Below are 14,500 nucleotides of genomic sequence, written 5' to 3'. Positions count from 1 at the left end.
GACTGTCTCCCTCTTCAAAACACAGGCAACTCTAAGGCAATGCAAGCAATAGTTGCTCCTGGAAGCGCGCCATAATTTAATTCTGGTATACAGAAAATGGAAGAATATTCTGATGTTATCAGTCTTCAATAAAGATGATCCGATTTTACATCCTTCATAAATTGTATCACTGGAGAGACAGAAAATCCTAGAGAAAAAGGCAGGCAGCAAAAAGGGGAGGGTAATTGTAACATATTAAAAAAAAAAAAAAAAAAAAGCTCTATCACACAACACAGAACCTGAAACCTGCAGCAAATTTCAACTCTAGTACACAACGTATCAAGTCACAGTCACATTTTTCAGCTCCCTGAACCCAGCACAAATTTCAGAGCTAGACATCCACACCAAATAAGTCAGTGCTCGCAAGTTGTGCTGGGTGTGGGCTGCAAAACCAGGACCAAATGCCAGCCGACTCCAGTTTCAGAACAAAGTTAATGGAGAGGGATAACAAAAGACTGTAGGCAAGCACACGCTGAAGGAAGCAGTCTCATTAATAGGCTGTCAAATTATTATGGCACTGATCTAAGCTGTCTCAGTATGCTGCATGGCTGCAAATCAAAATGGAATTGGATCCTATAGTTTCAACTGACTTCAAAATTTTCAGCAATGACTTTACTCAAAAAAATCTACATGTTTTTACAGACGAACTACCAGTTAGTCCGAAAAAGGAAGACTAGATAAGAAGGCAGAAGCAAAAAAACACACACACACACAAACAAAAAACCACAACCAAACAACCAAAACAACAACAACAAACCAACAACTCTTCCACACTCAACTGGCTTCTGCAGGACAGAGCACTTGCAGCTACTCACAAGCAATAGCATTAGCAGATGTTGATTTGCACAGTGCTGCCAGGGACTGTAACACATCAGTTGCAGTAAGTTTACCATTTTCAGCAATTTAAACAATTTTGTTTTGCTTTGTTGGGTGGTTGTTTGTTCTGGTTTTTGTTTGATTGGTTTTTGGTTTGGTTTGTTTGTTTGTTTTGAATAATATTTAACTCAAAGCACTCCTGCTTAGAGAAATGCATCACTACTTTTTGTTCTTCCACCACCAGAGTCACGTTTTAATGACACCTTATTGCCCTTTAGTCAGACAGGCTGAGACAGGGCTTTCTCAGGTGCCCGTCTTTTTGCTATCAGAACATAAGCTTCGTTTTTACCACACATAAGTCAAAATCCAAAACCAGAAGTTCTCTGTTCCCTTCCTTCATTTTTTTTCCTACCACTTAGCGTCAACAGAAACAAAACAGGATTTATCTTACTCAATTTTAGCTTTTTTACTGGAATGTTTTTACTGGCTTGCTTTGTAACTCAGAACTGTGAGATGATTTGCTGTGCTGTTCCTAAATCCAGCCAGCCATCATTCATATCATCTGTCTCTCTCTCTCTGATTTCTCTCAGGACAGAGACAAGTACACAGTAGATCCTTCCCTGATACACTCTCTTTTGCCAACACTGACAGCACCAGGAGCCCCCGACACCTGAGCTAACTATACGCCATCCTTTAAGTAAATGATAGCACAGACAGGCGTGATTCTCAGCTGGGCACTACTGGCATAAAACCACCACTAAGAACCCACCAGAGGGAGCGTCTTTAAAACCCAGGAGAGATCTGTGAGATGGGACACAGCTGCGTTTCCCAAAGCCAGCTTCCAGGAACAGAGCTGGCTCTATCCCTACGTCTTCAGAAGCCTTAACTCAGCTGGGAGAGGAAGAGCGGTATGTTTCAGAGACCCCCGTGCTCTTGCAGGCTGCCGAGACACGAGGTTTGCTTCCGTAACTCTTCGTTTAGCTACAGCTCAAGCCCCAGCTCCAGTTTTTTGGCACAGGAAATAAGCATGTGAGAAAAGAGGCACAGAACTAAAGCAGAACAAATACTTTCTAATGCCAGGCAAGGTAGCTGGGAGAATTAGCAGAGAGAAAAGGAGATAGGGAGGTAGGAAAATAGTAACTCAAACATCACATCTACCTTTTTTCCTACAGAACTTCTGAATGTGTGTTGGATATAACAACAAAGAGAGGCAAACACTGGAAATAAGGGTTAAAAGATGCAGGATTGTAGCTATTTTGGTTAGAACAAGCAGCAAAACAGCCATGTGGATTTCAAGGGCCACCAACAATTTATATAGCTATCTCAAGGACAAATACTTCATGCTGAAAACCTCTTTATCCCAGTCCTGGATAAAACTATTTGTATGTTTTGTACTGCACTTCAATGCTATCTTTCAATGGTAGAGGTCTCAAATCCATGCCCCACATCTGCATACAAACCCCAAAGATGGAGTAGTTAGGCAAAAACACCACCACAAAAACACTCTGACATAGGAGAGCATACAGGAATAAAATAATTGCAAAAGCAAAAAGATGGAAAGGAACCAAAATACTTAGTACACTGGTTTTATAGAAAGCATATCAGGAAAGCTAAACACTCAAAACGGAAGAGGAAAAACAGATTAGCTGCTTTTTATTATTAACACTGGTAATTCTTCAACAGTTGCACAAATCCTTCAAAAATTATCATTCCCTTTGCAGCTGAGCTCCTTCTGCAGTGCAGTTGGAAATGCTGGTGAGTCTCATGTGGCTGCACATTTGAGCTGTTCCCATTTCCACTCTTAAGAGAAACGAGAATGTCCTAATTCACTTTAATAAAGAACACATTGGACTTGGGGGAGGGGAAAGCAACAACGGCACTGGGAGGGGAACCGAGCAATTTCTCCACTTCAATAAAGTCTTTTTTTAAAAAAAAACAACGAAAAAACAACAGTTGATCATCTCAGGAAAGTCTCTAGAATAAAGGGGGAGGAGAGAGGAAGACAAACAAGCAGAAACATTTTCCTCTTCTTTTGATCTAAGTTATAAGTAGAAAATGCATTCTGAGGCACTGGTAATTTAATGAAAACTTTTTTTCCTAAAACTAACAGAATTCTTGTTATTCAAGAAGAGGAGGCTACTTCCTAAATAAAGCCATTAACTCAGTTTAGTTTAAGGGAGATAAAGTTCCACGAGTCCCGTAGAAATGAGGAAGGCTGCTTCAGTGCTCCGATCATCTTTGTTGTCAGTTAAGCAACGTTACGGTTTCAAGGTACTTTGAAGGTTTTGCAGAACTGTGGCTGAAGCAAGCACAGCATTATTTCATAAAAATGGCAAACGTTAAATGATGTGCAAATATAAAATGATAAAGTAAAAATAAAATATAAAACCTTGGCTGAGGCCAGAAGGGCATTTGAATTGCATATCCCAAGACTAAGTAACTAAAAAGCTTACAGAAGACAGCATTTATTATAGAGGCTGATCACCTCTGATAAAAACACGATGTTTTTTAATATTCACCAATACATCATTGTATATTTGATCAAAGCTGAAGCTGTCTATGAAACTTTATTTGAAATGTCTTCAGCCAATCCAGGCTTACTGACTGCTGATGTGTAAGAAATTGTATCACCTTCTGCTGAGTCCTACATCAAGGGCAATTCTTCCACATGCTTCCTCGAAGATGAACATGTCCTATGATCCAAATTGCCCTCAATTTCATTTTCCAGTTTACTTGTATTACTTAATTGAGCAATTTTTTTTTTCTTCAGAAAGACCCTAGTTCTGCGGACCTGCCAAGACCCCAGCATGAAGATCACAGGCAGAGATAGGTCAGGCTTTGCCCACTGCCAGACATGGGTACATTACAATGTCTAGTCACTACTGTTGATTTGATGAATTTGTTGATGGAATTGAGAGAGGAGGGAATATTTATGCCTTTCCACTCAAACATCAATCCATCAGCTCTTGTTCCAGCCTCAGCAGTTGGCAAACAATACTTTAGTATAAGGCGAGCACCCTTATAACGCACTTTGCCGATTTCTTCCTGACCTCTGTAGTGTTTATGTTCTGACGCTTGTAAGGTGATTGCCTTTTTCTGTGACTGTAACTGCCTTGAAGCAGTCAGAAAACATATGCTGGGATTTGCAAAAACACGCAAGAAGGAAACATCCTGAGACAAATAAACAATTAGGAAAAAAAAAAAAAAAAAAAAAAAAACAGGCAGGAGTAGCATGTGGGAAATAGCATATGGCTAAGCGTTCAATAGGGAGGGAACAGCTATTTTGATCCAGCATCTCCCCCAAAGGAAATCACATTTTCATAAATGCAGCTGCAGGACCCTTTGAAAAGTACCTCTAAAACACATCATGTTGGTACCTAGCAATGGGACTTGATAAAATTGAGCAGCTATGCTGAACTGAGCACCACAGACTCACTTCTTTTAATTAAGGTCACGTCGACTTTGCTTGTACTAGACAATAAAACCAAGGTAGGCCTTTAAGACCTTTAAGAAAGATGTAAAAACATGGGGATCTCCTGTGCCATACGTACTGAGGTACAAAAAACAGTGTTTCACAGGAAAAAGCCAACACACAATTAGCCATATTTAAGAAATCCATCAGTAAAGCTACAGAGACTCAGAACTGTGAATTCTGGGAAATGGTTAAAAAGCACCAAGCCACATTAAACGAGCAAGCCTAATAGAAAGTGGACTTGTGATGTTGCAACATTACCTGATTTTTGATTATTTGTGAGACTGCTGTATCTTGCCGAGCCGTCTTCTCCATAACATTTCATGCTGCTTTCATTCTGTGACTTCAAAGTGATGTAACTAAACATAAAACAAAAGAATGGAAATTCATTTTTTTCCTGCATGGTTAACTTATAAAATATTACCAACTCATCCCAAACCATCAGCAGATCTGCAAGAATGAGCATCCTATTGTTAACACAACCAAATATTAACTTCTGTTCAGTATAGTATCTTCATGCTACTCTGTTCTTCAATTCATTACTGCAGAAGACATCTATCAGCTTGGTAATTCCCTTAAAAACCAGTAAAGTACCTACTTTTCCATATCAATAGCAAAGGATTGCTTTGTTGTCAAATCTCTGGGATTAATACATTCATGGTCCTTCAAGCTACAGACTGAAATAAGAGAAAATTCATCTTTTCTTCTTACTCAGCTTGGCGCCTACTGCAAAAATGAGGAACGGGTTACGTTGACTCAATAAATAAAACAAGATGTTGTGTCTCTACTGCAGAGACCGTAAAGACTTCGCAGCATCTTACGGCTCTTTGACAGAACCCGAGGGCAGGCTGGATGCTCTCACGGAGAGGAGACCTCGCTGGCAAGCGTGACACAAACAAGAGAAGGAAGGGAGGGATTAATGAAAGTCAAAGGTGTGGGAGATACAATCAGGTTGTCACCCAGTTCAGACAAGATATCTAGACGAGGCATCTTCAATTATTTAAATGAAAGCAACGTATTTGTTTTGTAGGTGTTGCTGCTAAGACGGCTTTTAGGGAAGGCCCTGAATGAGGCCAGCCTGGAAGCCAAAGCTGCGATTTCACCGCTCACTGATGTCAATGGGAAACTTTCCATTCGCATCAGGCCCTGCTAGGAGGTATTGGAAAGTCATTAGAGCCGTAAGAGGTAACCATATGAACGGTGGCTCGCAGGAGAAGGGCACAGGTGACCCCATGAGCTCAACCAGCATCTTCCTCCTCTCGCCCACTGGCTGCTTGTCACCTTCCCGTGAGACAGGCCTGCTGAAGGCGCTCTCTGAATATCTCTGGTGATGGGTCCCAGGCTCTGTGACACGACTGCACACAGCAAGAAACAAAACCCTCAGAAGCAGCAGGTCCTTCCCTCAACCCCCACAGCAGGGGAAACCAACACAAGTGGCTCCCTCACCCGGCCCAGCACCAACCTCAGTGTCCCTGCTCACGCTCATCCAAAGCCAAAGGAAAGAGGGGGTTCACGGCACAACCCCAACACACCTGACCAAAACACACACTGCAGGAGATAACAGAGCTCCTCGTGAAGCCTCACCAGCCCCCAAGGTGATTCTTTTACAGAACCCCTCAGCTGACAGTAAATGCTGAGAGCCTCGCACAGGGACACATGGGTTTTCTTGGAGACAAGCGAGTTCTCGCATACCAAGTTACTGAGTCACAGTACCTGCAATTTGTGCGTGCCCAGATCTCATTCTGGATGTGAGCTGAAAGGCTGCGGATGTCCCAGAAAGCACACCATTCCTTACCTGCTTGCATCCTATCTGCTGACGGCTTTTCTCAGGGAAGCCCACCTTTTAAGAGTAACATCTTTAATAAATCTGCTTGTATGTTGAAATAAGACTTTTTTTTAAGCTGCATCTACTTCATGTTTTAGCCAACTTCTTTTTTTTTTTATACTGATCTTCAGCACCTGTAGATGCACGATGAGTCTCAGAGAGGACTGACTGCTATCGCCTGTGTTTGTAACAAGAAATATTCGGAAGTGGATGGAAAACCCAAGGTTAACTTTAGTGGAGACAAAGGGAAAGCTTTTTTTTTATCAGCTCAACATGGCTGTTTAGAACTTGCCAAGATCTTTTTAAACATCATTAAAAAATAACTGCTTTATCATTAGCAGTGACCACAGTCACAGTACACGCTTCGGCTTGATTTTAGTTTATCCATCTGCTCTGGAACAACGAGCGCTTGTACTGAACCTAAAAATGCCAAAGTGTTCTGCAGACAGACCATCCCTGGCAGCTTCCTGCAGAGACCAGCCCTATGGACAGTGGGAAAAGCAACAACAGGAATGCCCGAGAAAACCCTTTCCTTATTATTTTTTTTTCTTTTGGCTTCTTTTCCCACTACACCCCCTTTTTGCTCATTTATGTTCATTTATGCCGCTGAGTCACTCACATTCATCAGCAGAGCTACAAGAATACCCACACGCAGTTGTATTTAAATTAGCAGGCACGTGCAAAGCTCTTCTGCATAACACCACAGGTAAGGAACAAAACTTTGGACATTTCAGAGCCAGAAATAGTGAACTAATGACTGATAAATATCAAAAATAGTCCCAATATTAATTAATGCAGGACCAAACCAAACAAATTCACAAATAACATTTTAATTCCTTGACAATAGCTTTCATTAAATTTTCATCATCTCGTTTTTGAAGTTGATTAAAAAGCAGTGTAAATTAGTATTCCTTCACCATTTTCTTCAGTTTTGTTCCTATCCCAGCCCCTCAATTCCAGCTATAACCTAAGCACAGTAAGGAGAAGAGAAGCAAAGTCTTCAGCAACGTTTACAAATGAAGAGCTAAGTCAGAGATCAGCTATCCCATACACACAATATAAATTCTCATTCTTCTCTCTTCATTAGGATTGATGACACTGCTGGAAAATAAGGAGCTCTTAATACCTTTTATGGCAATGTAAAGCACCAACGAATTAGCACAGAGAGAATGCAACTAAATCAATTTTTCATCTCAAGATAGTAATGAAGGCAATTTCTTGAACCTGACTACGCTTATAACATATTGATCAGCAAAGCGCCGCGCTGAAAGTTACACTAGGTATTTTCCAGGGATAAAATGGAAGATGCCAGTAAACTGTAGACAAAACACCAAAGGCCAGGGAACTGACAGGGAGCTACCCGCAGTTAGACCAGCCATGTTAAACCCCAGAAACCCAAAGCTTCCACCTGCCTGCAAGTTACTGAGAAACATCGCAGGAAGACAACTGACAAGGGCTAAATCAGTGGGTGCTAAACCCTTTGCACAACAGACTTAAGGAGAAGCAAAAAGACACACAGGTTATCTAGAAGGGATCACACAAACACCAACAAATTTCTTGCAGCAGTGCCCTGCGGTGGCAACTCTGGGCCGCCAGTTTTGCTGCAAACCTCCGCTCCCCTCAGCTACACGCCCCAAGTCAAGAGCCTTCAGAGAAATCTTCCAGCCTGCTGTGACTACATGGTGCTCCAGGACATTGGCCCCCTCCTGAACTTCTGCTGCTGCTCTGAGGCCCAGCAGCAGGTTAGGACAAGACGCAGCTCTGTCCAGAAGAAGACACTACACAGTCCCACCATGATGAGCGGTGGCACCAAGGCAAAGCCAGGCAAATACACTGCACTCTACTCGTCTTTGTCCAGCACAGGCCATGTGCTTCCAAAAGTAACGCTATAGCTGCTATTGCTTGGAAGATTTTAGACATTAAAAGAGCAAGACAGATCAAAGATGAGGGTACACATACCCTCTATCAAAGTAAAATGAAACCAACGACAGGACACACAACCTTAACAACAACAATATTTACTTGAACAAGATGGACTTTTATATCATTTGGTATCAGGAACTTAACTGACTTGCAATTGGGAACTCAGACGCCACACATACCACCAGAGCATCCAAAGTGTGACCCTACAAGAACACAACTCATCTGTGATTCTCTTCTCCTCCTGCCCAGTGGCAGCCAAACTAACCATACACAGATACCAGCTGATAACCTTCCCGCAAATTCAACAAACCTCTTCTAACCCAACGAGACACAAGAGTTTTCTCCACTGTGTTTGCCATTATTTCTGTTACAAGGGTGACCAAGAGCATCCTTTTATCTGAATTGGTCCATCGTAATTAAACAGTATTTAAATTATTTTTTGGAAGGGAAATTAAGCCACCTTAAGGTATGAAGCGGATGAACAACAACTGAACATAACCGTAACAACTAATACCAATAAAGGCAACAACATCAAGTGGCAAAACCAGCAACAAAATGTTGAAAGTACCAGAACTATTGTCATCCATTAAATTGGCTTGCTTAACTACTGCAGAAGAGCACAGTCTCTATTCCAGTCTTTCTGGCATTCAGCTTTCTGACTGCACCTTATTTCCTAGAAAAGCCCTCTAGAAATTTAAATTCTCTTTTGAGGACAGGATTCTTCATGCATGCAGTTATTTATTTTTTTTTGACATGCTCATTTCTACAACTTCTAAATGCTCCAACAATATTGCATTAAGAGATTTGCTGTGGAAATGAATGTAGACAAATGGCACATCTTACAGATGAGATGCTCTAGTACAGATAGTTATGAATTCCAAAACGAAGTAGTTTTTCACATGTAGGATCCAGCACTTCAGATAACAGATACTGCACTGTGCTAGATTATATTCACTAGATTATAGATCAAGCGGTTTTGATTTGAGCTTGAGGCATCGAGTTAGATGCTTCCCAGTCACACAAAAACAGGTGACCAAGTTGAAACCTGGGAAGAGACCACCACAGATATAGCAGATGCCTGCCCAGGAGATGCCCATTTTCAATGAGCACATTACATGGCAGCTCTGTGGCACTGGCCCAGTTCCCCCAGGCAGGGTTCAGCTCATCCTGTCCAGGAGAAAATATTCTTTACTGCCATTTCTTGCATCTCTCATTACATAACTTCAAACACCTGCTGCAGATGAACTGGAGATCCAACACAGCTTTCTTCTACACATGTTTAATCTGTCTTCTCAGCAAGTCCATCATATGCACCAAGCTGGGCAGCAATGTTGTAAGGAAAAAAACAATTCAGCTTACAGATTCCTCAAAAAGTACATTTATGTAAAACAAGTCTATAATGACATTATAAAAGCATATTTTCATTCTGGTGTTTAATCTTGAGAGTGTCTTTATATCTTCTTACCTATGTGGTGTCACTTAAAAATAATATTCCATTACGAGGTGTTGTCTAAAAGTTATAATGGTTCTTTAGTCAGTAACACGGCCTCAACACAGACCAGTCAAGGTGAACAAAATAAAATTATACCAGTAATAGGCTGTCATCTGCTGGGGGATGGAGCGCTGGCACAATGCTCACGAGTTTGACAGGCATTTGCTGACAGCAGAATCTCAGATCCTGACACTCCTGTTTCCATCCCCTCCTTGGAAGTGTGTTTCAGTAGGCAGAGGATTGCCTGCCTATTTCTACAGCTCCTGTGCTTGGCTGCTTCCTTCCTTTCCCTCCATTCCCCAGTCCTTTCTGCAAAAGTGATCCTGCGTCCAAGGTCCATGTTCTTCCTCCTCTCTCAGAGCAGGATTCACTCCTCCGGCACACAGCCAGGCTGCCCTCCTCAGCCTCACCTCAGCTCTCTTCTGTCCTCCTGCAAGCTCATTTCTTCTCCTCTCCACAGGCCAAAAACCCACAAGAGCCCAGAAAGGCTGTGTAGGAATGCAAGTGTCATCACCGTACTGGTAAGGTAAAGACAATGAAAAATACCTAATCCAAAACCCCAAATCCCTAGTACTCTCATGCTCGTTTTGCCCAGGGCTCCTTAGTCTCCTGGAAAGGACAGCAGACGCTCACTCTCCATTCCCTTCTTCTTGTCACTCATGGCTTTTGCAGGTCTCCTAATCAGACATGTTCCAAACTGAGGTCTCCTGCTAGGTTTTGTGACTCCATACTTGAGATTTTCCTTCTTTACAATGTTTGTGGAGTGGGGGAGGTGAGAGGCAAGGTGAGGAGTTACCAGAACCGCACACAGTATTTAAGACAGGTGAACATCGCACATTTACACAGAGGCACATTTACGCTTTCTGTTTTGTTTTCTATTCCTCCACAAATGAGTCCTGGCACTCATTTTACCAATAATTACACTGCCATTTTTACAGAACTACTGTAAGTACAAAACCTCTCCAGAGCAGTAACACCTGGTGCAGAACTCATCACGGCGTACGGAGAGCTGTGACCCCCCTTCCTCCCACACGCATTACTTTCATTTATCTGCGAGCAATTTCCTCTGGCTTTTTATCATCCAATCACTCAGTACAAGGAGTTCTCCCGCAACACATTTCTGTCAGCTCTTCTTTTCGTTATTCTTAATACCCTAAGCCTACACTCTCACAAAGATTTCAGTTCCTTACTTAAGCTACAAGGCGACTGAAACTGTTCAAACAAATCATCGCCAAGAACGATGTCAGTAAACAACCCCGCTTCCCTGAAAAACCCTTAAACTACACTTTGCCTTCGCAAAATTACTGGAAAACAACCACTCTCCTAAATGAAATTCCCCCATCGCTCAAAATAAAAGATACATCATCCAGCAGGCACTCCCTGTAACAAGCCTTAGCCCTCCTTCTTTCACTTTGACAGACTCAAGAGCCCCACAGCCGAAGGCCTGGAGCTATCACGCCAGGCCGCCGCGCCATCTCTGCCCTGCGAGGCCGGAGCAGGAGGCCCAGCGCCGAGGAAGGAGAGCTGGCGGGCCCCAAAGAAAGCCAAACAAACACGCAGACAAACCTACAAGTCTACCAGGCACTGCTCGGTTCCAGCGCTTCCATGCAGAAGGTGGAAGGAGGAGAAAAATCCCACCCCTTTGCAGGCAGACTCCTATGCAGTGCCAAGAATATTTTGAAAGACAAGATGTATAATAACTTTTTAACTGAATATTCATTTCTGAATTGAAGGGAAACATCTTAAGGGCGAGTGGGCGTAAGGAACGATCTCTCCTCAGAACCGTCGCACTATTTATTGAAGGCTGCAAATACCCACAAGAATTCAGCTTTGGCCTTCGTACTGTACACTAACAAGCTGGGTTTACTGACATTCACATCGCATATGGAGCTCTGCTTCAAATGATCCCTTTGAAAGGGACAATTAAATCAGACAACTGGAGATTGAACAACCAACAGAGCTAATTAAATTCTTAAGTCCTGTTTGTGTATTTACCCAAATCTTCCTCTCCGTTCCTGCTGAGAAGTGCAATGGGTTGGCTTGGGAGGTTGAGGGAACAAAAGTCTGCTTTTTTTTCCTCCATAGTTACAGATCTGTTTGCAACAAAACTCTAGGCACTAAATCAATGCAGCCAGTGGTGGAATTCATCTTATTGTGACAGAAATATTCCATTTTCCCTAGCTTACATTTTAAATTGCTTTCTGATATACCAGGTTATTATTTTTTAGCCTCTTCGGTTCCTCACATAATTAAATGCCATGCCATTCAACTTTTAGAATTACTTTTACCATTTTCAGAGGCACATTGACACTCACGAGCTTTCTCAGCTTTGCGTGATGAATTTATTCCCCACAAGTATTAGCTCCATGAAGTATCTTTTTCTTCATTACATTCAAAGTCCTTAGCCATCCCCATACAAATCCATTTCTTCCCCTTGTACAGACTTTTCGGTGGAGAAGGTGCTATCTGCTGATCCCCACGCTCCTCTCCCAGTATTCCCCATAACCAGAAGTGCCACAAAAAAAGGCAAAAGGACTATGTTTTCTGGTATCATCATGCCTTTAGCTTACAGGCATGGCAGAATGGTGAAGTAAGCAAAATGTAAGGATGCACTTCTGTAACTAATCCAGATTTTGCATTCAATATTTGCAAAACCAACAAGGAACGCTCCCAAAAGATCTCCTAGGTTAAGCTGTGAACATTTGCCTGATTTTCCCATTGGCACAGATACACAACCTCTGATGCTTTGAGAACGGGCTTCTACAATTTGTCTTGGACTGCCTAAACTTTCAGAGCATACCTGCTCCCAGTCCTTCTTACCTACCTCTCAAGGTATTTCCCACACTAAATGCATGTCTGGCAGCACAACACCCTCTCTAATTTTGTCAGCTTGTGACAAAGCACACAGGACACCTTACAGGAATACTTTATGTTTACTTTCTCACTTCAGCATCAATAACATTCTACAATGAGCAAGTTCATCCTGCTTAACGCTTACCTGAGAGAAATGCAAGCAGAGAAACACAGATGAAGGTAATTTCTCCCTTCCAAGACTAAGGAGAATTATTTGACCATGGGTTACATGGGTTACATTATTTTTGCTTTGGGAATTTTTTTGGTTCTGGTTTTTAATCTTTTTATTTTGTGGACAACTGAGGAGAAAACAAAACAAACAAAAAACAAACAAACAAACAAACAAAAAACACAGAAGAGTATCCCAAGAAAGGGGACTTAAATAAATGAATGGTTAAAGTCATATTTCTGTCAAAACTGCCAACTTCTTAGCAGAATGCTAGGAAGAAGTTTCCAGAGAGCACCTAACAAGAACCAAAGAAGAAACCTGGATAGCAGGCACAGCTCAACACCATCGTATCTTCTCCCATGAACAAATTAAGCAGGTAACAAGAAGGTGATATTGATAAACCTGCCTGTCATCTATAGCTCTACCTTACGTACTGGTTGACCAAGTCATCTTTCATAATTCCTAGCACATTACCAAACATCACACTTGTAACTGAAAACTATATACACCTGATCATGTCATCCTCATTTCATCAATATTACAAACTGCCTGGCACACTACCCTGGATGATAATTCAAGAGCCAAAAGGCTCTGCCTGCATTTCCCTGCTGCCCAGCCGGTGTCCTGGCACGGCGCTGTGCACAACGGCGAGGAACTGGTGGCTCTGCAACAGAGAGCCCAAGGATCATCTCTCCTTTCAAGCCTCCTTTTTGCCCGAGGTCACAGCGACCTGATTCTTGCAGGAATTACACGTAATTGCCCTCCAAGCAAATGGATCTGCGCCAAATGAGCCTCATAAAAGTTTTGGTTGCTAGGAGGTAGCAGGGGACGTATTCTGAAGTCCTGTTTACTCGAGCCTGTCAGGTTTGTCTCTGGAATAACCACCCAGTCTGCTCACCGGTTCCTCTCTCTTCTCGAGCCATCAGACTTCTGCTGAGATCTGTGATTTCCCATCTGCTGTCATCTAGAGAAGCCTCCGTGAATTATCTCCCTAAACTGTCTGCAAAAGACCCCCAACAACACCAGAACAAGCTCCCATATCTTTAAACAAACTGGGTTACATGCCCAGCATAAATTCTGCTCAGGTAAGTCTCTTACCTGAGCTCTGACTTCAGGCACTGGGTTATTCGGATGCCCAAGTACCAAGTTCTGGGCCTCAAACTCCAACAGACAGCAGTGATCACACGGCTGGTGTCTGTCACCTCAATACCACTTTATAGAGCTGGCCCTGGATTTTGAGCTCTCTCAAAAAGTTTCTCTCAGATAGATACGCGATATTTTTTACATCAACATTTTGCATCAATTGTTTTATGTGGATATTAAGTTTCAGAGTGTGCTATCTGGAAATCTAGGCTGCTCCAGACCATGCTTTTAAAGACTTACTCTGTAATTCTCCCACCAGTTTGGAGGAGATGCATTTTATCCTCTGATTTAGAAATGCATAAAAGGATTTGCCATGCTTATCTTAGCTAAGATTGGATTTATCAGAGTATTTATTTATTGCATTGTTTACATGTACTGCGAGCCATCTGATGGGGAAATGGAGAAAAAATAAAAGCAACCTCCATCTTTAGAGCACATTATTTCTGACACCATTTCTACTTTGAGAGCAGCTCAGCTTTGTTTTTGGAGGAGGAGAGTAAGCAGACACAGACCAGTTTTTCATCATTTACTGAACCTCTGGGATACACGGCCCCTTTATCATCAAGTCCTAGACTCAAGATGAAATGCTAATCAAAGATGCAGAAAAGGTAATGCTGTTTCAATAATTAGTAAGCAAGCAATTCTCAGAACAGTGTTATCTGATTTATCACAGGATTCTGGAAAGAAGATGGTGCTGCTGACACACTCGTGGTTTCCCTTCTGTTCACTTTTCACGTACAGCAGCCTGAAGCCTCTCTGGAGTATCTA

The 14,500-nt window shown here is 42.2% G+C and overlaps 1 protein-coding gene across 2 annotated transcripts in view; it reads right to left on the bottom strand.

The window, feature by feature from the left end:
* Window positions 1–14,500, bottom strand: part of TRERF1 (transcriptional regulating factor 1) — a 98,428-nt gene that overhangs the window by 25,444 nt on the left and 58,484 nt on the right. For both annotated transcript variants that reach the window (XM_084283573.1, XM_084283574.1), the window contains exon 3: window positions 4,589–4,686. The gene's annotated coding sequence lies outside the window, so the exon portion shown is untranslated. The remainder of the gene's footprint in view (window positions 1–4,588; window positions 4,687–14,500) is intronic.

Source organism: Netta rufina (assembly GCF_964035555.1).
Source record: "Netta rufina genome assembly, chromosome: 3".
NCBI classification, from domain to species: domain Eukaryota; kingdom Metazoa; phylum Chordata; class Aves; order Anseriformes; family Anatidae; genus Netta; species Netta rufina.
This window is presented reverse-complemented; position numbering and strand designations above follow the sequence as displayed.